This window comes from Engystomops pustulosus, chromosome 9 (genome assembly GCF_040894005.1).
Source record: "Engystomops pustulosus chromosome 9, aEngPut4.maternal, whole genome shotgun sequence".
NCBI classification, from domain to species: domain Eukaryota; kingdom Metazoa; phylum Chordata; class Amphibia; order Anura; family Leptodactylidae; genus Engystomops; species Engystomops pustulosus.
Window position 1 is genome coordinate 66,874,216 of NC_092419.1, and position 23,599 is coordinate 66,897,814.

A 23,599-nucleotide genomic window follows, 5' to 3' on the forward strand; every position below is an offset into this window, starting at 1 on the left:
TTTTCAGGTTCAAAAAGGTCAACGGAACTTGGTTTTCCCAGCCAGTCTCCCATGCTGGTACTTGCCAAGCCTTAAGCTGCATTGCTGCTGCGATCTGACGAGAGCAGGCACATTCAGCTTAGAATGGCCGTTGACAGCAGCTGTTCAATTTGAACCTTCTTTTACCATCTTTGACAGAGAAACTAACAATTTTCAGGTTCAAAAAGGTCAACAGAACTTGGGATTCCCAGCCAGTCTCCCATGCATGTACTTGCCAAGCCTTAAGCTGCATTGTTGCTGCGATCTGACGAGAGCAGGCACATTCAGCTTAGAATGGCCGTTGACAGCAGCTGTTCAATTTAAACCTTCTTTTACTATCTCATAGAGAAACTAACACAATTTTCAGGTTCAAAAAGGTCAACAGAACTTGGGATTCCCAGCCAGTCTCCCATGCTGGTACTTGCCAAGCCTTAAGCTGCATTGCTGCTGCGATCTGACGAGAGCAGGCACATTCAGCTTAGAATGGCCGTTGACAGCAGCTGTTCAATTTGAACCTTCTTTTACTATCTCATAGAAAAACTAACACAATTTTCAGGTTCAAAAAGGTCAACAGTACTTGGGATTCCCAGCCAGTCTCCCATGCTGGTACTTGCCAAGCCTTACGCTGCATTGCTGCTGCGATCTGACGAGAGCAGGCACATTCAGCTTAGAATGGCCGATGACAGCAGCTGTTCAATTTGAACCTTCTTTTACTATCTCATAGAGAAACTAACACAATTTTCAGGTTCAAAAAGGTCAACGGAACTTGGTATTCCCAGCCAGTCTCCCATGCTGGTACTTGCCAAGCCTTAAGCTGCATTGCTGCTGCGATCTGACTAGAGCAGGCACATTCAGCTTAGAATGGCCGTTGACAGCAGCTGTTCAATTTGAACCTTCTTTTACTATCTCATAGAGAAACTAACACAATTTTCAGGTTCAAAAAGGTCAACGGAACTTGGGATTCCCAGCCAGTCTCCCATGCTGGTACTTGCCAAGCTTTAAGCTGCTGCGATCTGACGAGAGCAGGCACATTCAGCTTAGAATGGCCGTTGACAGCAGCTGTTCAATTTGAACCTTCTTTTACTATCTCATAGAGAAACTAACACAATTTTCAGGTTCAAAAAGGTCAACAGAACTTGGGATTCCCAGCCAGTCTCCCATGCTGGTACTTGCCAAGCCTTAAGCTGCATTGCTGCTGCGATCTGATGAGAGCAGGCACATTCAGCTTAGAATGGCCGTTGACAGCAGCTGTTCAATTTGAACCTTCTTTTACTATCTCATAGAGTAACTAACACAATTTTCAGGTTCAAAAAGGTCAACGGAACTTGGGATTCCCAGCCAGTCTCCCATGCTGGTACTTGCCAAGCCTTAAGCTGCATTGCTGCTGCGATCTGACGAGAGCAGGCACATTCAGCTTAGAATGGCCGTTGACAGCAGCTGTTCAATTTGAACCTTCTTTTACTATCTCATAGAGAAACTAACACAATTTTCAGGTTCAAAAAGGTCAACGGAACTTGGGATTCCCAGCCAGTCTCCCATGCTGGTACTTGCCAAGCCTTAAGCTGCATTGCTGCTGCGATCTGACGAGAGCAGGCACATTCAGCTTAGAATGGCCGTTGACAGCAGCTGTTCAATTTGAACCTTCTTTTACCATCTTTGACAGAGAAACTAACAATTTTCAGGTTCAAAAAGGTCAACAGAACTTGGGATTCCCAGCCAGTCTCCCATGCTGGTACTTGCCAAGCCTTAAGCTGCATTGCTGCTGCGATCTGACGAGAGCAGGCACATTCAGCTTAGAATGGCCGTTGACAGCAGCTGTTCAGTTTGAACCTTCTTTTACCATCTTTGACAGAGAAACTAACAATTTTCAGGTTCAAAAAGGTCAACAGAACTTGGGATTCCCAGCCAGTCTCCCATGCTGGTACTTGCCAAGCCTTAAGCTGCATTGCTGCTGCGATCTGACGAGAGCAGGCACATTCAGCTTAGAATGGCCGTTGACAGCAGCTGTTCAGTTTGAACCTTCTTTTACTATCTCATAGAGAAACTAACACAATTTTCAGGTTCAAAAAGGTCAACGGAACTTGGAATTCGCAGCCAGTCTCCCATGCTGGTACTTGCCAAGCCTTAAGCCGCATCGCTGCTGTGATCCGACAAGAGCACGCACATTCAGCTTAGAATGGCCGTTGACAGCAGTTGTTCAATTTGAACCTTCTTTTACTATCTCATAGAGAAACTAACACAATTTTCAGGTTCAAAAAGGTCAACAGAACTTGAGATTCCCAGCCAGTCTCCCATGCTGGTACTTGCCAAACCTTAAGCTGCATTGCTGCTGCGATCTGACGAGAGCAGGCACATTCAGCTTAGAATGGCCGTTGACAGCAGCTGTTCAGTTTGAGCCTTCATTTACTATCTCATAGAGAAACTAACACAATTTTCAGGTTCAAAAAGGTCAACGGAACTTGGAATTCGCAGCCAGTCTCCCATGCTGGTACTTGCCAAGCCTTAAGCCGCATCGCTGCTGTGATCCGACAAGAGCACGCACATTCAGCTTAGAATGGCCGTTGACAGCAGCTGTTCAATTTGAACCTTCTTTTACTATCTCATAGAGAAACTAACACAATTTTCAGGTTCAAAAAGCTCAACAGAACTTGGGATTCCCAGCCAGTCTCCCATGCTGGTACTTGCCAAGCCTTAAGCTGCATTGCTGCTGCCATCTGACGAGAGCAGGCACATTCAGCTTAGAATGGCCGTTGACAGCATCTGTTCAATTTGAACCTTCTTTTACCATCTTTGACAGAGAAACTAACAATTTTCAGGGTCAAAAAGGTCAACAGAACTTGGGATTCCCAGCCAGTCTCCCATGCTGGTACTTGCCAAGCCTTAAGCTGCATTGCTGCTGCGATCTGACGAGAGCAGGCACATTCAGCTTAGAATGGCCGTTGACAGCAGCTGTTCAGTTTGAACCTTCTTTTACTATCTCATAGAGAAACTAACACAATTTTCAGGTTCAAAAAGGTCAACGGAACTTGGAATTCGCAGCCAGTCTCCCATGCTGGTACTTGCCAAGCCTTAAGCCGCATCGCTGCTGTGATCCGACAAGAGCACGCACATTCAGCTTAGAATGGCCGTTGACAGCAGCTGTTCAATTTAAACCTTCTTTTACTATCTCATAGAGAAACTAACACAATTTTCAGGTTCAGAAAGGTCAACGGAACTTGGGATTCCCAGCCAGTCTCCCATGCTGGTACTTGCCAAGCCTTAAGCTGCATTGCTGCTGCGATCTGACGAGAGCAGGCACATTCAGCTTAGAATGGCCGTTGACAGCAGCTGTTCAATTTGAACCTTCTTTTACCATCTTTGACAGAGAAACTAACAATTTTCAGGTTCAAAAAGGTCAACAGAACTTGGGATTCCCAGCCAGTCTCCCATGCTGGTACTTGCCAAGCCTTAAGCTGCATTGATGCTGCGATCTGACGAGAGCAGGCACATTCAGCTTAGAATGGCCGTTGACAGCAGCTGTTCAGTTTGAACCTTCTTTTACTATCTCATAGAGAAACTAACACAATTTTCAGGTTCAAAAAGGTCAACGGAACTTGGAATTCGCAGCCAGTCTCCCATGCTGGTACTTGCCAAGCCTTAAGCCGCATCGCTGCTGTGATCCGACAAGAGCACGCACATTCAGCTTAGAATGGCCGTTGACAGCAGCTGTTCAATTTGAACCTTCTTTTACTATCTCATAGAGAAACTAACACAATTTTCAGGTTCAAAAAGCTCAACAGAACTTGGGATTCCCAGCCAGTCTCCCATGCTGGTACTTGCCAAGCCTTAAGCTGCATTGCTGCTGCCATCTGACGAGAGCAGGCACATTCAGCTTAGAATGGCCGTTGACAGCAGCTGTTCAGTTTGAACCTTCTTTTACTATCTCATAGAGAAACTAACACAATTTTCAGGTTCAAAAAGGTCAACGGAACTTGGAATTCGCAGCCAGTCTCCCATGCTGGTACTTGCCAAGCCTTAAGCCGCATCGCTGCTGTGCTCCGACAAGAGCACGCACATTCAGCTTAGAATGGCCGTTGACACCAGCTGTTCAATTTGAACCTTCTTTTACTATCTCATAGAGAAACTAACACAATTTTCAGGTTCAAAAAGGTCAACGGAACTTGGAATTCGCAGCCAGTCTCCCATGCTGGTACTTGCCAAGCCTTAAGCCGCATCGCTGCTGTGCTCCGACAAGAGCACGCACATTCAGCTTAGAATGGCCGTTGACAGCAGCTGTTCAATTTGAACCTTCTTTTACTATCTCATAGAGAAACTAACACAATTTTCAGGTTCAAAAAGGTCAACGGAACTTGGGATTCCCAGCCAGTCTCCCATGCTGGTACTTGCCAAGCCTTAAGCTGCATTGCTGCTGTGATCTGACGAGAGCAGGCACATTCAGCTTAGAATGGCCGTTGACAGCAGCTGTTCAGTTTGAACCTTCTTTTACTATCTCATAGAGAAACTAACACAATTTTCAGGTTCAAAAAGGTCAACGGAACTTGGTATTCCCAGCCAGTCTCCCATGCTGGTACTTGCCAAGCCTTAAGCTGCATTGCTGCTGCGATCTGACGAGAGCAGGCACATTCAGCTTAGAATGGCCGTTGACAGCAGCTGTTCAATTTGAACCTTCTTTTACTATCTCATAGAGAAACTAACACAATTTTCAGGTTCAAAAAGGTCAACGGAACTTGGGATTCGCAGCCAGTCTCCCATGCTGGTACTTGCCAAGCCTTAAGCCGCATCGCTGCTGTGATCCGACAAGAGCACGCACATTCAGCTTAGAATGGCCGTTGACAGCAGCTGTTCAATTTGAACCTTCTTTTACTATCTCATAGAGAAACTAACACAGTTTTCAGGTTCAAAAAGCTCAACAGAACTTGGGATTCCCAGCCAGTCTCCCATGCTGGTACTTGCCAAGCCTTAAGCTGCATTGCTGCTGCGATCTGACTAGAGCAGGCACATTCAGCTTAGAATGGCCGTTGACAGCAGCTGTTCAATTTGAACCTTCTTTTACTATCTCATAGAGAAACTAACACAGTTTTCAGGTTCAAAAAGGTCAACAGAACTTGGGATTCCCAGCCAGTCTCCCATGCTGGTACTTGCCAAGCCTTAAGCTGCATTGCTGCTGCGATCTGACGAGAGCAGGCACATTCAGCTTAAAATGGCCGTTGACAGCAGCTGTTCAATTTGAACCTTCTTTTACTATCTCATAGAGAAACTAACACAATTTTCAGGTTCAAAAAGGTCAACGGAACTTGGGATTCCCAGCCAGTCTCCCATGCTGGTACTTACCAAGCCTTAAGCTGCATTGCTGCTGCCATCTGACGAGAGCAGGCACATTCAGCTTAGAATGGCCGTTGACAGCAGCTGTTCAATTTGAACCTTCTTTTACCATCTTTGACAGAGAAACTAACACAATTTTCAGGTTCAAAAAGGTCAACAGAACTTGGGATTCCCAGCCAGTCTCCCATGCTGGTACTTGCCAAGCCTTAAGCTGCATTGCTGCTGCGATCTGACGAGAGCAGGCACATTCAGCTTAGAATGGCCGTTGACAGCAGCTGTTCAATTTGAACCTTCTTTTACTATCTCATAGAGAAACTAACACAATTTTCAGGTTCAAAAAGGTCAACGGAACTTGGGATTCCCAGCCAGTCTCCCATGCTGGTACTTGCCAAGCCTTAAGCTGCATTGCTGCTGCGATCTGACGAGAGCAGGCACATTCAGCTTAGAATGGCCGTTGACAGCAGCTGTTCAATTTGAACCTTCTTTTACCATCTTTGACAGAGAAACTAACAATTTTCAGGTTCAAAAAGGTCAACAGAACTTGGGATTCCCAGCCAGTCTCCCATGCTGGTACTTGCCAAGCCTTAAGCTGCATTGATGCTGCGATCTGACGAGAGCAGGCACATTCAGCTTAGAATGGCCGTTGACAGCAGCTGTTCAGTTTGAACCTTCTTTTACTATCTCATAGAGAAACTAACACAATTTTCAGGTTCAAAAAGGTCAACGGAACTTGGAATTCGCAGCCAGTCTCCCATGCTGGTACTTGCCAAGCCTTAAGCCGCATCGCTCCTGTGATCCGACAAGAGCACGCACATTCAGCTTAGAATGGCCGTTGACAGCAGCTGTTCAATTTGAACCTTCTTTTACTATCTCATAGAGAAACTAACACAATTTTCAGGTTCAAAAAGGTCAACGGAACTTGGGATTCCCAGCCAGTCTCCCATGCTGGTACTTGCCAAGCCTTAAGCTGCATTGCTGCTCTGATCTGACGAGAGCAGGCACATTCAGCTTAGAATGGCCGTTGACAGCAGCTGTTCAGTTTGAACCTTCTTTTACTATCTCATAGAGAAACTAACACAATTTTCAGGTTCAAAAAGGTCAACGGAACTTGGTATTCCCAGCCAGTCTCCCATGCTGGTACTTGCCAAGCCTTAAGCTGCATTGCTGCTGCGATCTGACGAGAGCAGGCACATTCAGCTTAGAATGGCCGTTGACAGCAGCTGTTCAATTTGAACCTTCTTTTACCATCTTTGACAGAGAAACTAACAATTTTCAGGTTCAAAAAGGTCAACAGAACTTGGGATTCCCAGCCAGTCTCCCATGCTTGTACTTGCCAAGCCTTAAGCTGCATTGTTGCTGCGATCTGACGAGAGCAGGCACATTCAGCTTAGAATGGCCGTTGACAGCAGCTGTTCAATTTGAACCTTCTTTTACTATCTCATAGAGAAACTAACACAATTTTCAGGTTCAAAAAGGTCAACAGAACTTGGGATTCCCAGCCAGTCTCCCATGCTGGTACTTGCCAAGCCTTAAGCTGCATTGCTGCTGCGATCTGACGAGAGCAGGCACATTCAGCTTAGAATGGCCGTTGACAGCAGCTGTTCAATTTGAACCTTCTTTTACCATCTTTGACAGAGAAACTAACAATTTTCAAGTTCAAAAAGGTCAACAGAACTTGGGATTCCCAGCCAGTCTCCCATGCTGGTACTTGCCAAGCCTTAAGCTGCATTTATGCTGCGATCTGACGAGAGCAGGCACATTCAGCTTAGAATGGCCATTGACAGCAGCTGTTCAGTTTGAACCTTCTTTTACTATCTCATAGAGAAACTAACACAATTTTCAGGTTCAAAAAGGTCAACGGAACTTGGGATTCCCAGCCAGTCTCCCATGCTGGTACTTGGCAAGCCTTAAGCTGCATTGCTGCTGTGATCTGACGAGAGCAGGCACATTCAGCTTAGAATGGCCGTTGACAGCAGCTGTTCAGTTTGAACCTTCTTTTACTATCTCATAGAGAAACTAACACAATTTTCAGGTTCAAAAAGGTCAACGGAACTTGGTATTCCCAGCCAGTCTCCCATGCTGGTACTCTCCAAGCCTTAAGCTGCATTGCTGCTGCGATCTGACGAGAGCAGGCACATTCAGCTTAGAATGGCCGTTGACAGCAGCTGTTCAATTTGAACCTTCTTTTACCATCTTTGACAGAGAAACTAACAATTTTCAGGTTCAAAAAGGTCAACAGAACTTGGGATTCCCAGCCAGTCTCCCATGCTTGTACTTGCCAAGCCTTAAGCTGCATTGTTGCTGCGATCTGACGAGAGCAGGCACATTCAGCTTAGAATGGCCGTTGACAGCAGCTGTTCAATTTGAACCTTCTTTTACTATCTCATAGAGAAACTAACACAATTTTCAGGTTCAAAAAGGTCAACAGAACTTGGGATTCCCAGCCAGTCTCCCATGCTGGTACTTGCCAAGCCTTAAGCTGCATTGCTGCTGCGATCTGACGAGAGCAGGCACATTCAGCTTAGAATGGCCGTTGACAGCAGCTGTTCAATTTGAACCTTCTTTTACCATCTTTGACAGAGAAACTAACAATTTTCAGGTTCAAAAAGGTCAACAGAACTTGGGATTCCCAGCCAGTCTCCCATGCTGGTACTTGCCAAGCCTTAAGCTGCATTGATGCTGCGATCTGACGAGAGCAGGCACATTCAGCTTAGAATGGCCGTTGACAGCAGCTGTTCAGTTTGAACCTTCTTTTACTATCTCATAGAGAAACTAACACAATTTTCAGGTTCAAAAAGGTCAACGGAACTTGGTTTTCCCAGCCAGTCTCCCATGCTGGTACTTGCCAAGCCTTAAGCTGCATTGCTGCTGCGATCTGACGAGAGCAGGCACATTCAGCTTAGAATGGCCGTTGACAGCAGCTGTTCAATTTGAACCTTCTTTTACCATCTTTGACAGAGAAACTAACAATTTTCAGGTTCAAAAAGGTCAACAGAACTTGGGATTCCCAGCCAGTCTCCCATGCATGTACTTGCCAAGCCTTAAGCTGCATTGTTGCTGCGATCTGACGAGAGCAGGCACATTCAGCTTAGAATGGCCGTTGACAGCAGCTGTTCAATTTAAACCTTCTTTTACTATCTCATAGAGAAACTAACACAATTTTCAGGTTCAAAAAGGTCAACAGAACTTGGGATTCCCAGCCAGTCTCCCATGCTGGTACTTGCCAAGCCTTAAGCTGCATTGCTGCTGCGATCTGACGAGAGCAGGCACATTCAGCTTAGAATGGCCGTTGACAGCAGCTGTTCAATTTGAACCTTCTTTTACTATCTCATAGAAAAACTAACACAATTTTCAGGTTCAAAAAGGTCAACAGTACTTGGGATTCCCAGCCAGTCTCCCATGCTGGTACTTGCCAAGCCTTACGCTGCATTGCTGCTGCGATCTGACGAGAGCAGGCACATTCAGCTTAGAATGGCCGATGACAGCAGCTGTTCAATTTGAACCTTCTTTTACTATCTCATAGAGAAACTAACACAATTTTCAGGTTCAAAAAGGTCAACGGAACTTGGGATTCCCAGACAGTCTCCCATGCTGGTACTTGCCAAGCCTTAAGCTGCATTGCTGCTGCGATCTGACGAGAGCAGGCACATTCAGCTTAGAATGGCCGTTGACAGCAGCTGTTCAATTTGAACCTTCTTTTACTATCTCATAGAGAAACTAACACAATTTTCAGGTTCAAAAAGGTCAACAGAACTTGGGATTCCCAGCCAGTCTCCCATGCTGGTACTTGCCAAGCCTTAAGCTGCATTGCTGCTGCGATCTGACTAGAGCAGGCACATTCAGCTTAGAATGGCCGTTGACAGCAGCTGTTCAATTTGAACCTTCTTTTACTATCTCATAGAGAAACTAACACAATTTTCAGGTTCAAAAAGGTCAACGGAACTTGGGATTCCCAGCCAGTCTCCCATGCTGGTACTTGCCAAGCTTTAAGCTGCTGCGATCTGACGAGAGCAGGCACATTCAGCTTAGAATGGCCGTTGACAGCAGCTGTTCAATTTGAACCTTCTTTTACTATCTCATAGAGAAACTAACACAATTTTCAGGTTCAAAAAGGTCAACAGAACTTGGGATTCCCAGCCAGTCTCCCATGCTGGTACTTGCCAAGCCTTAAGCTGCATTGCTGCTGCGATCTGATGAGAGCAGGCACATTCAGCTTAGAATGGCCGTTGACAGCAGCTGTTCAATTTGAACCTTCTTTTACTATCTCATAGAGAAACTAACACAATTTTCAGGTTCAAAAAGGTCAACGGAACTTGGGATTCCCAGCCAGTCTCCCATGCTGGTACTTGCCAAGCCTTAAGCTGCATTGCTGCTGCGATCTGACGAGAGCAGGCACATTCAGCTTAGAATGGCCGTTGACAGCAGCTGTTCAATTTGAACCTTCTTTTACTATCTCATAGAGAAACTAACACAATTTTCAGGTTCAAAAAGGTCAACGGAACTTGGGATTCCCAGCCAGTCTCCCATGCTGGTACTTGCCAAGCCTTAAGCTGCATTGCTGCTGCGATCTGACGAGAGCAGGCACATTCAGCTTAGAATGGCCGTTGACAGCAGCTGTTCAGTTTGAACCTTCTTTTACTATCTCATAGAGAAACTAACACAATTTTCAGGTTCAAAAAGGTCAACGGAACTTGGGATTCGCAGCCAGTCTCCCATGCTGGTACTTGCCAAGCCTTAAGCCGCATCGCTGCTGTGATCCGACAAGAGCACGCACATTCAGCTTAGAATGGCCGTTGACACCAGCTGTTCAATTTGAACCTTCTTTTACTATCTCATAGAGAAACTAACACAATTTTCAGGTTCAAAAAGGTCAACGGAACTTGGGATTCCCAGCCAGTCTCCCATGCTGGTACTTACCAAGCCTTAAGCTGCATTGCTGCTGCCATCTGACGAGAGCAGGCACATTCAGCTTAGAATGGCCGTTGACAGCAGCTGTTCAATTTGAACCTTCTTTTACCATCTTTGACAGAGAAACTAACAATTTTCAGGTTCAAAAAGGTCAACAGAACTTGGGATTCCCAGCCAGTCTCCCATGCTGGTACTTGCCAAGCCTTAAGCTGCATTGCTGCTGCGATCTGACGAGAGCAGGCACATTCAGCTTAGAATGGCCGTTGACAGCAGCTGTTCAGTTTGAACCTTCTTTTACCATCTTTGACAGAGAAACTAACAATTTTCAGGTTCAAAAAGGTCAACAGAACTTGGGATTCCCAGCCAGTCTCCCATGCTGGTACTTGCCAAGCCTTAAGCTGCATTGCTGCTGCGATCTGACGAGAGCAGGCACATTCAGCTTAGAATGGCCGTTGACAGCAGCTGTTCAGTTTGAACCTTCTTTTACTATCTCATAGAGAAACTAACACAATTTTCAGGTTCAAAAAGGTCAACGGAACTTGGAATTCGCAGCCAGTCTCCCATGCTGGTACTTGCCAAGCCTTAAGCCGCATCGCTGCTGTGATCCGACAAGAGCACGCACATTCAGCTTAGAATGGCCGTTGACAGCAGTTGTTCAATTTGAACCTTCTTTTACTATCTCATAGAGAAACTAACACAATTTTCAGGTTCAAAAAGGTCAACAGAACTTGAGATTCCCAGCCAGTCTCCCATGCTGGTACTTGCCAAACCTTAAGCTGCATTGCTGCTGCGATCTGACGAGAGCAGGCACATTCAGCTTAGAATGGCCGTTGACAGCAGCTGTTCAATTTGAACCTTCTTTTACTATCTCATAGAGAAACTAACACAATTTTCAGGTTCAAAAAGGTCAACAGAACTTGGGATTCCAGCCAGTCTCCCATGCTGGTACTTACCAAGCCTTAAGCTGCATTGCTGCTGCCATCTGACGAGAGCAGGCACATTCAGCTTAGAATGGCCGTTGACAGCAGCTGTTCAATTTGAACCTTCTTTTACCATCTTTGACAGAGAAACTAACACAATTTTCAGGTTCAAAAAGGTCAACAGAACTTGGGATTCCCAGCCAGTCTCCCATGCTGGTACTTGCCAAGCCTTAAGCTGCATTGCTGCTGCGATCTGACGAGAGCAGGCACATTCAGCTTAGAATGGCCGTTGACAGCAGCTGTTCAATTTGAACCTTCTTTTACTATCTCATAGAGAAACTAACACAATTTTCAGGTTCAAAAAGGTCAACGGAACTTGGGATTCCCAGCCAGTCTCCCATGCTGGTACTTGCCAAGCCTTAAGCTGCATTGCTGCTGCGATCTGACGAGAGCAGGCACATTCAGCTTAGAATGGCCGTTGACAGCAGCTGTTCAATTTGAACCTTCTTTTACCATCTTTGACAGAGAAACTAACAATTTTCAGGTTCAAAAAGGTCAACAGAACTTGGGATTCCCAGCCAGTCTCCCATGCTGGTACTTGCCAAGCCTTAAGCTGCATTGATGCTGCGATCTGACGAGAGCAGGCACATTCAGCTTAGAATGGCCGTTGACAGCAGCTGTTCAGTTTGAACCTTCATTTACTATCTCATAGAGAAACTAACACAATTTTCAGGTTCAAAAAGGTCAACGGAACTTGGAATTCGCAGCCAGTCTCCCATGCTGGTACTTGCCAAGCCTTAAGCCGCATCGCTGCTGTGATCCGACAAGAGCACGCACATTCAGCTTAGAATGGCCGTTGACAGCAGCTGTTCAATTTGAACCTTCTTTTACTATCTCATAGAGAAACTAACACAATTTTCAGGTTCAAAAAGCTCAACAGAACTTGGGATTCCCAGCCAGTCTCCCATGCTGGTACTTGCCAAGCCTTAAGCTGCATTGCTGCTGCCATCTGACGAGAGCAGGCACATTCAGCTTAGAATGGCCGTTGACAGCATCTGTTCAATTTGAACCTTCTTTTACCATCTTTGACAGAGAAACTAACAATTTTCAGGTTCAAAAAGGTCAACAGAACTTGGGATTCCCAGCCAGTCTCCCATGCTGGTACTTGCCAAGCCTTAAGCTGCATTGCTGCTGCGATCTGACGAGAGCAGGCACATTCAGCTTAGAATGGCCGTTGACAGCAGCTGTTCAGTTTGAACCTTCTTTTACTATCTCATAGAGAAACTAACACAATTTTCAGGTTCAAAAAGGTCAACGGAACTTGGGATTCCCAGCCAGTCTCCCATGCTGGTACTTGCCAAGCCTTAAGCCGCATCGCTGCTGTGATCCGACAAGAGCACGCACATTCAGCTTAGAATGGCCGTTGACAGCAGCTGTTCAATTTGAACCTTCTTTTACTATCTCATAGAGAAACTAACACAATTTTCAGGTTCAAAAAGGTCAACAGGACTTGGGATTCCCAGCCAGTCTCCCATGCTGGTACTTGCCAAGCCTTAAGCTGCATTGCTGCTGCGATCTGACGAGAGCAGGCACATTCAGCTTAGAATGGCCGTTGACAGCAGCTGTTCAATTTGAACCTTCTTTTACCATCTTTGACAGAGAAACTAACAATTTTCAGGTTCAAAAAGGTCAACAGAATTTGGGATTCCCAGCCAGTCTCCCATGCTGGTACTTGCCAAGCCTTACGCTGCATTGCTGCTGCGATCTGACGAGAGCAGGCACATTCAGCTTAGAATGGCCGATGACAGCAGCTGTTCAATTTGAACCTTCTTTTACTATCTCATAGAGAAACTAACACAATTTTCAGGTTCAAAAAGGTCAACGGAACTTGGGATTCCCAGACAGTCTCCCATGCTGGTACTTGCCAAGCCTTAAGCTGCATTGCTGCTGCGATCTGACGAGAGCAGGCACATTCAGCTTAGAATGGCCGTTGACAGCAGCTGTTCAATTTGAACCTTCTTTTACTATCTCATAGAGAAACTAACACAATTTTCAGGTTCAAAAAGGTCAACAGAACTTGGGATTCCCAGCCAGTCTCCCATGCTGGTACTTGCCAAGCCTTAAGCTGCATTGCTGCTGCGATCTGACTAGAGCAGGCACATTCAGCTTAGAATGGCCGTTGACAGCAGCTGTTCAATTTGAACCTTCTTTTACTATCTCATAGAGAAACTAACACAATTTTCAGGTTCAAAAAGGTCAACGGAACTTGGGATTCCCAGCCAGTCTCCCATGCTGGTACTTGCCAAGCTTTAAGCTGCTGCGATCTGACGAGAGCAGGCACATTCAGCTTAGAATGGCCGTTGACAGCAGCTGTTCAATTTGAACCTTCTTTTACTATCTCATAGAGAAACTAACACAATTTTCAGGTTCAAAAAGGTCAACAGAACTTGGGATTCCCAGCCAGTCTCCCATGCTGGTACTTGCCAAGCCTTAAGCTGCATTGCTGCTGCGATCTGATGAGAGCAGGCACATTCAGCTTAGAATGGCCGTTGACAGCAGCTGTTCAATTTGAACCTTCTTTTACTATCTCATAGAGTAACTAACACAATTTTCAGGTTCAAAAAGGTCAACGGAACTTGGGATTCCCAGCCAGTCTCCCATGCTGGTACTTGCCAAGCCTTAAGCTGCATTGCTGCTGCGATCTGACGAGAGCAGGCACATTCAGCTTAGAATGGCCGTTGACAGCAGCTGTTCAATTTGAACCTTCTTTTACTATCTCATAGAGAAACTAACACAATTTTCAGGTTCAAAAAGGTCAACGGAACTTGGGATTCCCAGCCAGTCTCCCATGCTGGTACTTGCCAAGCCTTAAGCTGCATTGCTGCTGCGATCTGACGAGAGCAGGCACATTCAGCTTAGAATGGCCGTTGACAGCAGCTGTTCAGTTTGAACCTTCTTTTACTATCTCATAGAGAAACTAACACAATTTTCAGGTTCAAAAAGGTCAACGGAACTTGGGATTCGCAGCCAGTCTCCCATGCTGGTACTTGCCAAGCCTTAAGCCGCATCGCTGCTGTGATCCGACAAGAGCACGCACATTCAGCTTAGAATGGCCGTTGACACCAGCTGTTCAATTTGAACCTTCTTTTACTATCTCATAGAGAAACTAACACAATTTTCAGGTTCAAAAAGGTCAACGGAACTTGGGATTCCCAGCCAGTCTCCCATGCTGGTACTTACCAAGCCTTAAGCTGCATTGCTGCTGCCATCTGACGAGAGCAGGCACATTCAGCTTAGAATGGCCGTTGACAGCAGCTGTTCAATTTGAACCTTCTTTTACCATCTTTGACAGAGAAACTAACAATTTTCAGGTTCAAAAAGGTCAACAGAACTTGGGATTCCCAGCCAGTCTCCCATGCTGGTACTTGCCAAGCCTTAAGCTGCATTGCTGCTGCGATCTGACGAGAGCAGGCACATTCAGCTTAGAATGGCCGTTGACAGCAGCTGTTCAGTTTGAACCTTCTTTTACCATCTTTGACAGAGAAACTAACAATTTTCAGGTTCAAAAAGGTCAACAGAACTTGGGATTCCCAGCCAGTCTCCCATGCTGGTACTTGCCAAGCCTTAAGCTGCATTGCTGCTGCGATCTGACGAGAGCAGGCACATTCAGCTTAGAATGGCCGTTGACAGCAGCTGTTCAGTTTGAACCTTCTTTTACTATCTCATAGAGAAACTAACACAATTTTCAGGTTCAAAAAGGTCAACGGAACTTGGAATTCGCAGCCAGTCTCCCATGCTGGTACTTGCCAAGCCTTAAGCCGCATCGCTGCTGTGATCCGACAAGAGCACGCACATTCAGCTTAGAATGGCCGTTGACAGCAGTTGTTCAATTTGAACCTTCTTTTACTATCTCATAGAGAAACTAACACAATTTTCAGGTTCAAAAAGGTCAACAGAACTTGAGATTCCCAGCCAGTCTCCCATGCTGGTACTTGCCAAACCTTAAGCTGCATTGCTGCTGCGATCTGACGAGAGCAGGCACATTCAGCTTAGAATGGCCGTTGACAGCAGCTGTTCAATTTGAACCTTCTTTTACTATCTCATAGAGAAACTAACACAATTTTCAGGTTCAAAAAGGTCAACAGAACTTGGGATTCCAGCCAGTCTCCCATGCTGGTACTTACCAAGCCTTAAGCTGCATTGCTGCTGCCATCTGACGAGAGCAGGCACATTCAGCTTAGAATGGCCGTTGACAGCAGCTGTTCAATTTGAACCTTCTTTTACCATCTTTGACAGAGAAACTAACACAATTTTCAGGTTCAAAAAGGTCAACAGAACTTGGGATTCCCAGCCAGTCTCCCATGCTGGTACTTGCCAAGCCTTAAGCTGCATTGCTGCTGCGATCTGACGAGAGCAGGCACATTCAGCTTAGAATGGCCGTTGACAGCAGCTGTTCAATTTGAACCTTCTTTTACTATCTCATAGAGAAACTAACACAATTTTCAGGTTCAAAAAGGTCAACGGAACTTGGGATTCCCAGCCAGTCTCCCATGCTGGTACTTGCCAAGCCTTAAGCTGCATTGCTGCTGCGATCTGACGAGAGCAGGCACATTCAGCTTAGAATGGCCGTTGACAGCAGCTGTTCAATTTGAACCTTCTTTTACCATCTTTGACAGAGAAACTAACAATTTTCAGGTTCAAAAAGGTCAACAGAACTTGGGATTCCCAGCCAGTCTCCCATGCTGGTACTTGCCAAGCCTTAAGCTGCATTGATGCTGCGATCTGACGAGAGCAGGCACATTCAGCTTAGAATGGCCGTTGACAGCAGCTGTTCAGTTTGAACCTTCATTTACTATCTCATAGAGAAACTAACACAATTTTCAGGTTCAAAAAGGTCAACGGAACTTGGAATTCGCAGCCAGTCTCCCATGCTGGTACTTGCCAAGCCTTAAGCCGCATCGCTGCTGTGATCCGACAAGAGCACGCACATTCAGCTTAGAATGGCCGTTGACAGCAGCTGTTCAATTTGAACCTTCTTTTACTATCTCATAGAGAAACTAACACAATTTTCAGGTTCAAAAAGCTCAACAGAACTTGGGATTCCCAGCCAGTCTCCCATGCTGGTACTTGCCAAGCCTTAAGCTGCATTGCTGCTGCCATCTGACGAGAGCAGGCACATTCAGCTTAGAATGGCCGTTGACAGCAGCTGTTCAATTTGAACCTTCTTTTACCATCTTTGACAGAGAAACTAACAATTTTCAGGTTCAAAAAGGTCAACAGAATTTGGGATTCCCAGCCAGTCTCCCATGCTGGTACTTGCCAAGCCTTAAGCTGCATTGATGCTGCGATCTGACGAGAGCAGGCACATTCAGCTTAGAATGGCCGTTGACAGCAGCTGTTCAGTTTGAACCTTCTTTTACTATCTCATAGAGAAACTAACACAATTTTCAGGTTCAAAAAGGTCAACGGAACTTGGAATTCGCAGCCAGTCTCCCATGCTGGTACTTGCCAAGCCTTAAGCCGCATCGCTGCTGTGATCCGACAAGAGCACGCACATTCAGCTTAGAATGGCCGTTGACAGCAGCTGTTCAATTTGAACCTTCTTTTACTATCTCATAGAGAAACTAACACAATTTTCAGGTTCAAAAAGCTCAACAGAACTTGGGATTCCCAGCCAGACTCCCATGCTGGTACTTGCCAAGCCTTAAGCTGCATTGCTGCTGCCATCTGACGAGAGCAGGCACATTCAGCTTAGAATGGCCGTTGACAGCAGCTGTTCAGTTTGAACCTTCTTTTACTATCTCATAGAGAAACTAACACAATTTTCAGGTTCAAAAAGGTCAACGGAACTTGGAATTCGCAGCCAGTCTCCCATGCTGGTACTTGCCAAGCCTTAAGCCGCATCGCTGCTGTGCTCCGACAAGAGCACGCACATTCAGCTTAGAATGGCCGTTGACAGCAGCTGTTCAATTTGAACCTTCTTTTACTATCTCATAGAGAAACTAACACAATTTTCAGGTTCAAAAAGGTCAACGGAACTTGGGATTCCCAGCCAGTCTCCCATGCTGGTACTTGCCAAGCCTTAAGCTGCATTGCTGCTGTGATCTGACGAGAGCAGGCACATTCAGCTTAGAATGGCCGTTGACAGCAGCTGTTCAGTTTGAACCTTCTTTTACTATCTCATAGAGAAACTAACACAATTTTCAGGTTCAAAAAGGTCAACGGAACTTGGTATTCCCAGCCAGTCTCCCATGCTGGTACTTGCCAAGCCTTAAGCTGCATTGCTGCTGCGATCTGACGAGAGCAGGCACATTCAGCTTAGAATGGCCATTGACAGCAGCTGTTCAATTTGAACCTTCTTTTACTATCTCATAGAGAAACTAACACAATTTTCAGGTTCAAAAAGGTCAACAGAACTTGGGATTCCCAGCCAGTCTCCCATGCTGGTACTTACCAAGCCTTAAGCTGCATTGCTGCTGCCATCTGACGAGAGCAGGCACATTCAGCTTAGAATGGCCGTTGACAGCAGCTGTTCAATTTGAACCTTCTTTTACTATCTCATAGAGAAACTAACACAATTTTCAGGTTCAAAAAGGTCAACAGAACTTGGGATTCCCAGCCAGTCTCCCATGCTGGTACTTGCCAAGCCTTAAGCTGCATTGCTGCTGCGATCTGACGAGAGCAGGCACATTCAGCTTAGAATGGCCGTTGACAGCAGCTGTTCAATTTGAACCTTCTTTTACTATCTCATAGAGAAACTAACACAATTTTCAGGTTCAAAAAGGTCAACGGAACTTGGGATTCCCAGCCAGTCTCCCATGCTGGTACTTACCAAGCCTTAAGCTGCATTGCTGCTGCCATCTGACGAGAGCAGGCACATTCAGCTTAGAATGGCCGTTGACAGCAGCTGTTCAATTTGAACCTTCTTTTACTATCTCATAGAGAAACTAACACAATTTTCAGGTTCAAAAAGGTCAACAGAACTTGGGATTCCCAGCCAGTCTCCCATGCTGGTACTTGCCAAGCCTTAAGCTGCATTGCTGCTGCGATCTGACGAGAGCAGGCACATTCAGCTTAGAATGGCCGTTGACAGCAGCTGTTCAATTTGAACCTTCTTTTACTATCTCATAGAGAAACTAACACAATTTTCAGGTTCAAAAAGGTCAACGGAACTTGGGATTCCCAGCCAGTCTCCCATGCTGGTACTTACCAAGCCTTAAGCTGCATTGCTGCTGCCATCTGACGAGAGCAGGCACATTCAGCTTAGAATGGCCGTTGACAGCAGCTGTTCAATTTGAACCTTCTTTTACCATCTTTGACAGAGAAACTAACACAATTTTCAGGTTCAAAAAGGTCAACAGAACTTGGGATTCCCAGCCAGTCTCCCATGCTGGTACTTGCCAAGCCTTAAGCTGCATTGCTGCTGCGATCTGACGAGAGCAGGCACATTCAGCTTAGAATGGCCGTTGACAGCAGCTGTTCAATTTGAACCTTCTTTTACTATCTCATAGAGAAACTAACACAATTTTCAGGTTCAAAAAGGTCAACGGAACTTGGGATTCGCAGCCAGTCTCCCATGCTGGTACTTGCCAAGCCTTAAGCCGCATCGCTGCTGTGATCCGACAAGAGCACGCACATTCAGCTTAGAATGGCCGTTGACACCAAATGTTCAATTTGAACCTTCTTTTACTATCTCATAGAGAAACTAACACAATTTTCAGGTTCAAAAAGGTCAACGGAACTTGGGATTCCCAGCCAGTCTCCCATGCTGGTACTTACCAAGCCTTAAGCTGCATTGCTGCTGCCATCTGACGAGAGCAGGCACATTCAGCTTAGAATGGCCGTTGACAGCAGCTGTTCAATTTGAACCTTCTTTTACCATCTTTGACAGAGAAACTAACAATTTTCAGGTTCAAAAAGGTCAACAGAACTTGGGATTCCCAGCCAGTCTCCCATGCTGGTACTTGCCAAGCCTTAAGCCGCATCGCTGCTGTGATCCGACAAGAGCACGCACATTCAGCTTAGAATGGCCGTTGACAGCAGCTGTTCAATTTGAACCTTCTTTTACTATCTCATAGAGAAACTAACACAATTTTCAGGTTCAAAAAGCTCAACAGAACTTGGGATTCCCAGCCAGTCTCCCATGCTGGTACTTGCCAAGCCTTAAGCTGCATTGCTACTGCCATCTGACGAGAGCAGGCACATTCAGCTTAGAATGGCCGTTGACAGCATCTGTTCAATTTGAACCTTCTTTTACCATCTTTGACAGAGAAACTAACAATTTTCAGGTTCAAAAAGGTCAACAGAACTTGGGATTCCCAGCCAGTCTCCCATGCTGGTACTTGCCAAGCCTTAAGCTGCATTGCTGCTGCGATCTGACGAGAGCAGGCACATTCAGCTTAGAATGGCCGTTGACAGCAGCTGTTCAGTTTGAACCTTCTTTTACTATCTCATAGAGAAACTAACACAATTTTCAGGTTCAAAAAGGTCAACGGAACTTGGAATTCGCAGCCAGTCTCCCATGCTGGTACTTGCCAAGCCTTAAGCCGCATCGCTGCTGTGATCCGACAAGAGCACGCACATTCAGCTTAGAATGGCCGTTGACAGCAGCTGTTCAATTTGAACCTTCTTTTACTATCTCATAGAGAAACTAACACAATTTTCAGGTTCAAAAAGGTCAACGGAACTTGGGATTCCCAGCCAGTCTCCCATGCTGGTACTTGCCAAGCCTTAAGCTGCATTGATGCTGCGATCTGACGAGAGCAGGCACATTCAGCTTAGAATGGCCGTTGACAGCAGCTGTTCAGTTTGAACCTTCTTTTACTATCTCATAGAGAAACTAACACAATTTTCAGGTTCAAAAAGGTCAACGGAACTTGGAATTCGCAGCCAGTCTCCCATGCTGGTACTTGCCAAGCCTTAAGCCGCATCGCTGCTGTGATCCGACAAGAGCACGCACATTCAGCTTAGAATGGCCGTTGACAGCAGCTGTTCAATTTGAACCTTCTTTTACTATCTCATAGAGAAACTAACACAATTTTCAGGTTCAAAAAGCTCAACAGAACTTGGGATTCCCAGCCAGTCTCCCATGCTGGTACTTGCCAAGCCTGAAGCTGCATTGCTGCTGCCATCTGACGAGAGCAGGCACATTCAGCTTAGAATGGCCGTTGACAGCAGCTGTTCAGTTTGAACCTTCTTTTACTATCTCATAGAGAAACTAACACAATTTTCAGGTTCAAAAAGGTCAACGGAACTTGGAATTCGCAGCCAGTCTCCCATGCTGGTACTTGCCAAGCCTTAAGCCGCATCGCTGCTGTGCTCCGACAAGAGCACGCACATTCAGCTTAGAATGGCCGTTGACAGCAGCTGTTCAATTTGAACCTTCTTTTACTATCTCATAGAGAAACTAACACAATTTTCAGGTTCAAAAAGGTCAACGGAACTTGGGATTCCCAGCCAGTCTCCCATGCTGGTACTTGCCAAGCCTTAAGCTGCATTGCTGCTGTGATCTGACGAGAGCAGGCACATTCAGCTTAGAATGGCCGTTGACAGCAGCTGTTCAGTTTGAACCTTCTTTTACTATCTCATAGAGAAACTAACACAATTTTCAGGTTCAAAAAGGTCAACGGAACTTGGTATTCCCAGCCAGTCTCCCATGCTCGTACTTGCCAAGCCTTAAGCTGCATTGCTGCTGCGATCTGACGAGAGCAGGCACATTCAGCTTAGAATGGCCGTTGACAGCAGCTGTTCAATTTGAACCTTCTTTTACTATCTCATAGAGAAACTAACACAATTTTCAGGTTCAAAAAGGTCAACAGAACTTGGGATTCCCAGCCAGTCTCCCATGCTGGTACTTACCAAGCCTTAAGCTGCATTGCTGCTGCCATCTGACGAGAGCAGGCACATTCAGCTTAGAATGGCCGTTGACAGCAGCTGTTCAATTTGAACCTTCTTTTACTATCTCATAGAGAAACTAACACAATTTTCAGGTTCAAAAAGGTCAACAGAACTTGGGATTCCCAGCCAGTCTCCCATGCTGGTACTTGCCAAGCCTTAAGCTGCATTGCTGCTGCGATCTGACGAGAGCAGGCACATTCAGCTTAGAATGGCCGTTGACAGCAGCTGTTCAATTTGAACCTTCTTTTACTATCTCATAGAGAAACTAACACAATTTTCAGGTTCAAAAAGGTCAACGGAACTTGGGATTCCCAGCCAGTCTCCCATGCTGGTACTTACCAAGCCTTAAGCTGCATTGCTGCTGCGATCTGACGAGAGCAGGCACATTCAGCTTAGAATGGCCGTTGACAGCAGCTGTTCAATTTGAACCTTCTTTTACCATCTTTGACAGAGAAACTAACACAATTTTCAGGTTCAAAAAGGTCAACAGAACTTGGGATTCCCAGCCAGTCTCCCATGCTGGTACTTGCCAAGCCTTAAGCTGCATTGCTGCTGCGATCTGACGAGAGCAGGCACATTCAGCTTAGAATGGCCGTTGACAGCAGCTGTTCAATTTGAACCTTCTTTTACTATCTCATAGAGAAACTAACACAATTTTCAGGTTCAAAAAGGTCAACGGAACTTGGGATTCCCAGCCAGTCTCCCATGCTGGTACTTGCCAAGCCTTAAGCTGCATTGCTGCTGCGATCTGACGAGAGCAGGCACATTCAGCTTAGAATGGCCGTTGACAGCAGCTGTTCAATTTGAACCTTCTTTTACCATCTTTGACAGAGAAACTAACAATTTTCAGGTTCAAAAAGGTCAACAGAACTTGGGATTCCCAGCCAGTCTCCCATGCTGGTACTTGCCAAGCCTTAAGCTGCATTGATGCTGCGATCTGACGAGAGCAGGCACATTCAGCTTAGAATGGCCGTTGACAGCAGCTGTTCAGTTTGAACCTTCTTTTACTATCTCATAGAGAAACTAACACAATTTTCAGGTTCAAAAAGGTCAACGGAACTTGGAATTCGCAGCCAGTCTCCCATGCTGGTACTTGCCAAGCCTTAAGCCACATCGCTGCTGTGCTCCGACAAGAGCACGCACATTCAGCTTAGAATGGCCGTTGACAGCAGCTGTTCAATTTGAACCTTCTTTTACTATCTCATAGAGAAACTAACACAATTTTCAGGTTCAAAAAAGTCAACGGAACTTGGGATTCCCAGCCAGTCTCCCATGCTGGTACTTGCCAAGCCTTAAGCTGCATTGCTGCTGTGATCTGACGAGAGCAGGCACATTCAGCTTAGAATGGCCGTTGACAGCAGCTGTTCAGTTTGAACCTTCTTTTACTATCTCATAGAGAAACTAACACAATTTTCAGGTTCAAAAAGGTCAACGGAACTTGGTATTCCCAGCCAGTCTCCCATGCTGCTACTTGCCAAGCCTTAAGCTGCATTGCTGCTGCGATCTGACGAGAGCAGGCACATTCAGCTTAGAATGGCCGTTGACAGCAGCTGTTCAATTTGAACCTTCTTTTACCATCTTTGACAGAGAAACTAACAATTTTCAGGTTCAAAAAGGTCAACAGAACTTGGGATTCCCAGCCAGTCTCCCATGCTTGTACTTGCCAAGCCTTAAGCTGCATTGTTGCTGCGATCTGACGAGAGCAGGCACATTCAGCTTAGAATGGCCGTTGACAGCAGCTGTTCAATTTGAACCTTCTTTTACTATCTCATAGAGAAACTAACACAATTTTCAGGTTCAAAAAGGTCAACAGAACTTGGGATTCCCAGCCAGTCTCCCATGCTGGTACTTGCCAAGCCTTAAGCTGCATTGCTGCTGCGATCTGACGAGAGCAGGCACATTCAGCTTAGAATGGCCGTTGACAGCAGCTGTTCAATTTGAACCTTCTTTTACCATCTTTGACAGAGAAACTAACAATTTTCAGGTTCAAAAAGGTCAACAGAACTTGGGATTCCCAGCCAGTCTCCCATGCTGGTACTTGCCAAGCCTTAAGCTGCATTGATGCTGCGATCTGACGAGAGCAGGCACATTCAGCTTAGAATGGCCGTTGACAGCAGCTGTTCAGTTTGAACCTTCTTTTACTATCTCATAGAGAAACTAACACAATTTTCAGGTTCAAAAAGGTCAACGGAACTTGGTTTTCCCAGCCAGTCTCCCATGCTGGTACTTGCCAAGCCTTAAGCTGCATTGCTGCTGCGATCTGACGAGAGCAGGCACATTCAGCTTAGAATGGCCGTTGACAGCAGCTGTTCAATTTGAACCTTCTTTTACCATCTTTGACAGAGAAACTAACAATTTTCAGGTTCAAAAAGGTCAACAGAACTTGGGATTCCCAGCCAGCCTCCCATGCATGTACTTGCCAAGCCTTAAGCTGCATTGTTGCTGCGATCTGACGAGAGCAGGCACATTCAGCTTAGAATGGCCGTTGACAGCAGCTGTTCAATTTAAACCTTCTTTTACTATCTCATAGAGAA

General features: G+C 45.7%; 87 pseudogenes; all 87 read right to left on the bottom strand.

The window, feature by feature from the left end:
- Positions 1-16: 16 nt before the first annotated feature.
- On the bottom strand, positions 17-135 carry LOC140083909 (5S ribosomal RNA; annotated as a pseudogene).
- A 70-nt stretch (positions 136-205) lies between these two features.
- On the bottom strand, positions 206-324 carry LOC140089539 (5S ribosomal RNA; annotated as a pseudogene).
- A 70-nt stretch (positions 325-394) lies between these two features.
- Positions 395-513, bottom strand: LOC140080364 (5S ribosomal RNA; annotated as a pseudogene).
- Positions 514-583: 70 nt separating this feature from the next.
- LOC140093911 (5S ribosomal RNA) lies at positions 584-702 on the bottom strand (annotated as a pseudogene).
- A 70-nt stretch (positions 703-772) lies between these two features.
- Positions 773-891, bottom strand: LOC140089073 (5S ribosomal RNA; annotated as a pseudogene).
- A 251-nt stretch (positions 892-1,142) lies between these two features.
- LOC140080145 (5S ribosomal RNA) lies at positions 1,143-1,261 on the bottom strand (annotated as a pseudogene).
- Positions 1,262-1,331: 70 nt separating this feature from the next.
- LOC140099559 (5S ribosomal RNA) lies at positions 1,332-1,450 on the bottom strand (annotated as a pseudogene).
- A 70-nt stretch (positions 1,451-1,520) lies between these two features.
- Positions 1,521-1,639, bottom strand: LOC140099560 (5S ribosomal RNA; annotated as a pseudogene).
- A 70-nt stretch (positions 1,640-1,709) lies between these two features.
- LOC140080365 (5S ribosomal RNA) lies at positions 1,710-1,828 on the bottom strand (annotated as a pseudogene).
- A 70-nt stretch (positions 1,829-1,898) lies between these two features.
- LOC140080366 (5S ribosomal RNA) lies at positions 1,899-2,017 on the bottom strand (annotated as a pseudogene).
- A 259-nt stretch (positions 2,018-2,276) lies between these two features.
- Positions 2,277-2,395, bottom strand: LOC140092977 (5S ribosomal RNA; annotated as a pseudogene).
- A 448-nt stretch (positions 2,396-2,843) lies between these two features.
- LOC140080368 (5S ribosomal RNA) lies at positions 2,844-2,962 on the bottom strand (annotated as a pseudogene).
- A 259-nt stretch (positions 2,963-3,221) lies between these two features.
- On the bottom strand, positions 3,222-3,340 carry LOC140099561 (5S ribosomal RNA; annotated as a pseudogene).
- A 70-nt stretch (positions 3,341-3,410) lies between these two features.
- Positions 3,411-3,529, bottom strand: LOC140085679 (5S ribosomal RNA; annotated as a pseudogene).
- Positions 3,530-4,355: 826 nt separating this feature from the next.
- LOC140087978 (5S ribosomal RNA) lies at positions 4,356-4,474 on the bottom strand (annotated as a pseudogene).
- A 70-nt stretch (positions 4,475-4,544) lies between these two features.
- On the bottom strand, positions 4,545-4,663 carry LOC140078580 (5S ribosomal RNA; annotated as a pseudogene).
- Positions 4,664-5,111: 448 nt separating this feature from the next.
- On the bottom strand, positions 5,112-5,230 carry LOC140087063 (5S ribosomal RNA; annotated as a pseudogene).
- Positions 5,231-5,300: 70 nt separating this feature from the next.
- Positions 5,301-5,419, bottom strand: LOC140090243 (5S ribosomal RNA; annotated as a pseudogene).
- A 72-nt stretch (positions 5,420-5,491) lies between these two features.
- On the bottom strand, positions 5,492-5,610 carry LOC140080369 (5S ribosomal RNA; annotated as a pseudogene).
- Positions 5,611-5,680: 70 nt separating this feature from the next.
- Positions 5,681-5,799, bottom strand: LOC140099562 (5S ribosomal RNA; annotated as a pseudogene).
- Positions 5,800-5,869: 70 nt separating this feature from the next.
- LOC140085680 (5S ribosomal RNA) lies at positions 5,870-5,988 on the bottom strand (annotated as a pseudogene).
- Positions 5,989-6,436: 448 nt separating this feature from the next.
- On the bottom strand, positions 6,437-6,555 carry LOC140078591 (5S ribosomal RNA; annotated as a pseudogene).
- A 70-nt stretch (positions 6,556-6,625) lies between these two features.
- Positions 6,626-6,744, bottom strand: LOC140087108 (5S ribosomal RNA; annotated as a pseudogene).
- A 70-nt stretch (positions 6,745-6,814) lies between these two features.
- LOC140080370 (5S ribosomal RNA) lies at positions 6,815-6,933 on the bottom strand (annotated as a pseudogene).
- A 70-nt stretch (positions 6,934-7,003) lies between these two features.
- LOC140095121 (5S ribosomal RNA) lies at positions 7,004-7,122 on the bottom strand (annotated as a pseudogene).
- A 70-nt stretch (positions 7,123-7,192) lies between these two features.
- Positions 7,193-7,311, bottom strand: LOC140096559 (5S ribosomal RNA; annotated as a pseudogene).
- A 70-nt stretch (positions 7,312-7,381) lies between these two features.
- Positions 7,382-7,500, bottom strand: LOC140078320 (5S ribosomal RNA; annotated as a pseudogene).
- A 70-nt stretch (positions 7,501-7,570) lies between these two features.
- On the bottom strand, positions 7,571-7,689 carry LOC140087109 (5S ribosomal RNA; annotated as a pseudogene).
- A 70-nt stretch (positions 7,690-7,759) lies between these two features.
- On the bottom strand, positions 7,760-7,878 carry LOC140080371 (5S ribosomal RNA; annotated as a pseudogene).
- A 70-nt stretch (positions 7,879-7,948) lies between these two features.
- Positions 7,949-8,067, bottom strand: LOC140085681 (5S ribosomal RNA; annotated as a pseudogene).
- Positions 8,068-8,137: 70 nt separating this feature from the next.
- On the bottom strand, positions 8,138-8,256 carry LOC140083921 (5S ribosomal RNA; annotated as a pseudogene).
- Positions 8,257-8,326: 70 nt separating this feature from the next.
- Positions 8,327-8,445, bottom strand: LOC140089540 (5S ribosomal RNA; annotated as a pseudogene).
- Positions 8,446-8,515: 70 nt separating this feature from the next.
- Positions 8,516-8,634, bottom strand: LOC140080372 (5S ribosomal RNA; annotated as a pseudogene).
- A 70-nt stretch (positions 8,635-8,704) lies between these two features.
- On the bottom strand, positions 8,705-8,823 carry LOC140093913 (5S ribosomal RNA; annotated as a pseudogene).
- Positions 8,824-8,893: 70 nt separating this feature from the next.
- Positions 8,894-9,012, bottom strand: LOC140087429 (5S ribosomal RNA; annotated as a pseudogene).
- A 70-nt stretch (positions 9,013-9,082) lies between these two features.
- On the bottom strand, positions 9,083-9,201 carry LOC140092685 (5S ribosomal RNA; annotated as a pseudogene).
- A 251-nt stretch (positions 9,202-9,452) lies between these two features.
- Positions 9,453-9,571, bottom strand: LOC140080156 (5S ribosomal RNA; annotated as a pseudogene).
- A 70-nt stretch (positions 9,572-9,641) lies between these two features.
- LOC140099563 (5S ribosomal RNA) lies at positions 9,642-9,760 on the bottom strand (annotated as a pseudogene).
- A 70-nt stretch (positions 9,761-9,830) lies between these two features.
- LOC140099566 (5S ribosomal RNA) lies at positions 9,831-9,949 on the bottom strand (annotated as a pseudogene).
- A 259-nt stretch (positions 9,950-10,208) lies between these two features.
- Positions 10,209-10,327, bottom strand: LOC140090244 (5S ribosomal RNA; annotated as a pseudogene).
- Positions 10,328-10,397: 70 nt separating this feature from the next.
- LOC140080374 (5S ribosomal RNA) lies at positions 10,398-10,516 on the bottom strand (annotated as a pseudogene).
- A 70-nt stretch (positions 10,517-10,586) lies between these two features.
- LOC140080375 (5S ribosomal RNA) lies at positions 10,587-10,705 on the bottom strand (annotated as a pseudogene).
- A 259-nt stretch (positions 10,706-10,964) lies between these two features.
- Positions 10,965-11,083, bottom strand: LOC140092978 (5S ribosomal RNA; annotated as a pseudogene).
- Positions 11,084-11,343: 260 nt separating this feature from the next.
- On the bottom strand, positions 11,344-11,462 carry LOC140080376 (5S ribosomal RNA; annotated as a pseudogene).
- Positions 11,463-11,532: 70 nt separating this feature from the next.
- Positions 11,533-11,651, bottom strand: LOC140099567 (5S ribosomal RNA; annotated as a pseudogene).
- Positions 11,652-11,721: 70 nt separating this feature from the next.
- LOC140085682 (5S ribosomal RNA) lies at positions 11,722-11,840 on the bottom strand (annotated as a pseudogene).
- A 448-nt stretch (positions 11,841-12,288) lies between these two features.
- LOC140080377 (5S ribosomal RNA) lies at positions 12,289-12,407 on the bottom strand (annotated as a pseudogene).
- A 259-nt stretch (positions 12,408-12,666) lies between these two features.
- LOC140082021 (5S ribosomal RNA) lies at positions 12,667-12,785 on the bottom strand (annotated as a pseudogene).
- A 259-nt stretch (positions 12,786-13,044) lies between these two features.
- On the bottom strand, positions 13,045-13,163 carry LOC140087551 (5S ribosomal RNA; annotated as a pseudogene).
- A 70-nt stretch (positions 13,164-13,233) lies between these two features.
- On the bottom strand, positions 13,234-13,352 carry LOC140092686 (5S ribosomal RNA; annotated as a pseudogene).
- A 251-nt stretch (positions 13,353-13,603) lies between these two features.
- Positions 13,604-13,722, bottom strand: LOC140080168 (5S ribosomal RNA; annotated as a pseudogene).
- A 70-nt stretch (positions 13,723-13,792) lies between these two features.
- Positions 13,793-13,911, bottom strand: LOC140099568 (5S ribosomal RNA; annotated as a pseudogene).
- A 70-nt stretch (positions 13,912-13,981) lies between these two features.
- LOC140099569 (5S ribosomal RNA) lies at positions 13,982-14,100 on the bottom strand (annotated as a pseudogene).
- Positions 14,101-14,359: 259 nt separating this feature from the next.
- Positions 14,360-14,478, bottom strand: LOC140090245 (5S ribosomal RNA; annotated as a pseudogene).
- A 70-nt stretch (positions 14,479-14,548) lies between these two features.
- LOC140080378 (5S ribosomal RNA) lies at positions 14,549-14,667 on the bottom strand (annotated as a pseudogene).
- Positions 14,668-14,737: 70 nt separating this feature from the next.
- On the bottom strand, positions 14,738-14,856 carry LOC140080380 (5S ribosomal RNA; annotated as a pseudogene).
- A 259-nt stretch (positions 14,857-15,115) lies between these two features.
- LOC140092980 (5S ribosomal RNA) lies at positions 15,116-15,234 on the bottom strand (annotated as a pseudogene).
- A 260-nt stretch (positions 15,235-15,494) lies between these two features.
- LOC140080381 (5S ribosomal RNA) lies at positions 15,495-15,613 on the bottom strand (annotated as a pseudogene).
- A 70-nt stretch (positions 15,614-15,683) lies between these two features.
- On the bottom strand, positions 15,684-15,802 carry LOC140099570 (5S ribosomal RNA; annotated as a pseudogene).
- Positions 15,803-15,872: 70 nt separating this feature from the next.
- LOC140085683 (5S ribosomal RNA) lies at positions 15,873-15,991 on the bottom strand (annotated as a pseudogene).
- Positions 15,992-16,439: 448 nt separating this feature from the next.
- On the bottom strand, positions 16,440-16,558 carry LOC140097399 (5S ribosomal RNA; annotated as a pseudogene).
- Positions 16,559-17,195: 637 nt separating this feature from the next.
- LOC140087979 (5S ribosomal RNA) lies at positions 17,196-17,314 on the bottom strand (annotated as a pseudogene).
- Positions 17,315-17,384: 70 nt separating this feature from the next.
- Positions 17,385-17,503, bottom strand: LOC140081572 (5S ribosomal RNA; annotated as a pseudogene).
- A 70-nt stretch (positions 17,504-17,573) lies between these two features.
- LOC140091957 (5S ribosomal RNA) lies at positions 17,574-17,692 on the bottom strand (annotated as a pseudogene).
- A 70-nt stretch (positions 17,693-17,762) lies between these two features.
- Positions 17,763-17,881, bottom strand: LOC140080382 (5S ribosomal RNA; annotated as a pseudogene).
- A 70-nt stretch (positions 17,882-17,951) lies between these two features.
- On the bottom strand, positions 17,952-18,070 carry LOC140090246 (5S ribosomal RNA; annotated as a pseudogene).
- Positions 18,071-18,140: 70 nt separating this feature from the next.
- On the bottom strand, positions 18,141-18,259 carry LOC140080383 (5S ribosomal RNA; annotated as a pseudogene).
- Positions 18,260-18,329: 70 nt separating this feature from the next.
- On the bottom strand, positions 18,330-18,448 carry LOC140090247 (5S ribosomal RNA; annotated as a pseudogene).
- Positions 18,449-18,520: 72 nt separating this feature from the next.
- LOC140080384 (5S ribosomal RNA) lies at positions 18,521-18,639 on the bottom strand (annotated as a pseudogene).
- Positions 18,640-18,898: 259 nt separating this feature from the next.
- On the bottom strand, positions 18,899-19,017 carry LOC140090248 (5S ribosomal RNA; annotated as a pseudogene).
- A 448-nt stretch (positions 19,018-19,465) lies between these two features.
- On the bottom strand, positions 19,466-19,584 carry LOC140080385 (5S ribosomal RNA; annotated as a pseudogene).
- Positions 19,585-19,843: 259 nt separating this feature from the next.
- Positions 19,844-19,962, bottom strand: LOC140084236 (5S ribosomal RNA; annotated as a pseudogene).
- Positions 19,963-20,599: 637 nt separating this feature from the next.
- LOC140087981 (5S ribosomal RNA) lies at positions 20,600-20,718 on the bottom strand (annotated as a pseudogene).
- Positions 20,719-20,788: 70 nt separating this feature from the next.
- LOC140084589 (5S ribosomal RNA) lies at positions 20,789-20,907 on the bottom strand (annotated as a pseudogene).
- A 70-nt stretch (positions 20,908-20,977) lies between these two features.
- On the bottom strand, positions 20,978-21,096 carry LOC140091959 (5S ribosomal RNA; annotated as a pseudogene).
- A 70-nt stretch (positions 21,097-21,166) lies between these two features.
- Positions 21,167-21,285, bottom strand: LOC140080386 (5S ribosomal RNA; annotated as a pseudogene).
- A 70-nt stretch (positions 21,286-21,355) lies between these two features.
- Positions 21,356-21,474, bottom strand: LOC140102253 (5S ribosomal RNA; annotated as a pseudogene).
- A 72-nt stretch (positions 21,475-21,546) lies between these two features.
- On the bottom strand, positions 21,547-21,665 carry LOC140080387 (5S ribosomal RNA; annotated as a pseudogene).
- A 70-nt stretch (positions 21,666-21,735) lies between these two features.
- LOC140099571 (5S ribosomal RNA) lies at positions 21,736-21,854 on the bottom strand (annotated as a pseudogene).
- A 70-nt stretch (positions 21,855-21,924) lies between these two features.
- Positions 21,925-22,043, bottom strand: LOC140085684 (5S ribosomal RNA; annotated as a pseudogene).
- A 259-nt stretch (positions 22,044-22,302) lies between these two features.
- Positions 22,303-22,421, bottom strand: LOC140089916 (5S ribosomal RNA; annotated as a pseudogene).
- Positions 22,422-22,491: 70 nt separating this feature from the next.
- LOC140084636 (5S ribosomal RNA) lies at positions 22,492-22,610 on the bottom strand (annotated as a pseudogene).
- Positions 22,611-22,680: 70 nt separating this feature from the next.
- On the bottom strand, positions 22,681-22,799 carry LOC140087110 (5S ribosomal RNA; annotated as a pseudogene).
- Positions 22,800-22,869: 70 nt separating this feature from the next.
- Positions 22,870-22,988, bottom strand: LOC140080388 (5S ribosomal RNA; annotated as a pseudogene).
- A 70-nt stretch (positions 22,989-23,058) lies between these two features.
- LOC140085686 (5S ribosomal RNA) lies at positions 23,059-23,177 on the bottom strand (annotated as a pseudogene).
- Positions 23,178-23,247: 70 nt separating this feature from the next.
- LOC140083932 (5S ribosomal RNA) lies at positions 23,248-23,366 on the bottom strand (annotated as a pseudogene).
- Positions 23,367-23,436: 70 nt separating this feature from the next.
- Positions 23,437-23,555, bottom strand: LOC140095363 (5S ribosomal RNA; annotated as a pseudogene).
- Positions 23,556-23,599: the final 44 nt, after the last annotated feature.